This window comes from Chiloscyllium plagiosum, unplaced genomic scaffold (genome assembly GCF_037043375.1).
Source record: "Chiloscyllium plagiosum isolate Xiang-an unplaced genomic scaffold, Cpla_swu_hap1 HiC_scaffold_51, whole genome shotgun sequence".
NCBI lineage: Eukaryota > Metazoa > Chordata > Chondrichthyes > Orectolobiformes > Hemiscylliidae > Chiloscyllium > Chiloscyllium plagiosum.
In genome coordinates, this window is record NW_028270189.1 from 28682852 (window position 1) to 28683562 (window position 711).

Sequence of the window (711 nt, forward strand, 5' to 3'; positions counted from 1 at the left end):
ACCCAAATAACAACGAGTAGAGTCACCGTAGGACTTCGTTTCACAACAACGATGAAATAACAGTCTCCATTCGGTTCCAGTAAAAGCTCAACTTGCCTGGGACGGCAGAACTGTTTGCGATTTTCCGCGCGGGAGGCGAACACGATCATGACAGTGGAGACATTTTCAAATATTTGGCAGTATCTCACACCAAAGTTAATTCCCTGGGAAGCAAACCCATTATACTTTTGTTTTCAACATCAATATACAGTGGGCACCGAAACAGCATTTTAACAAGCTGCAGCGTTGGAGTTGATCAGCAGAAATGGCAGTGGTGGGATTCGAACCCACGCCCCTTTCGAGACTGGAACCTGGATCCAGCGCCTTAGACCGCTCGGCCACACTACCAGCCGGCCGCGCCAGCTCATTTACTTGTATCTCCAATTGTGCTCCTGCATAACAACAGATGCAAAGTCACATGAAAAGGGTTCCATGATTCCTCTCGGACTCGCACAGCTGCTGGGATGTGCCCGGCTACAATGTCAATTTCGCAGCAGATATTGATAGCCCATCAATCCAGACAAAAATCAATGGTAAGCTGAGTCTATCTTCTCAGACTCTTTTCAGCTACAAATGTATCTGTCAGTGCGTGAGAATATGGGTTCGCTTATGATTTGTTCAAATAACCATGAGCTGCTTGACATTACTGGAATTTCCATTCTTGCTTTGCTA

At 46.1% G+C, this 711-nt stretch overlaps 1 non-coding gene across 1 annotated transcript; it reads right to left on the bottom strand.

Moving 5' to 3' along the window:
- Positions 1–305: 305 nt before the first annotated feature.
- Positions 306–387, bottom strand: trnal-cag (transfer RNA leucine (anticodon CAG)). Its single transcript has one exon. It is a non-coding gene; the product is annotated as a tRNA-Leu (tRNA).
- Between the last annotated feature and the right edge of the window lie 324 nt (positions 388–711).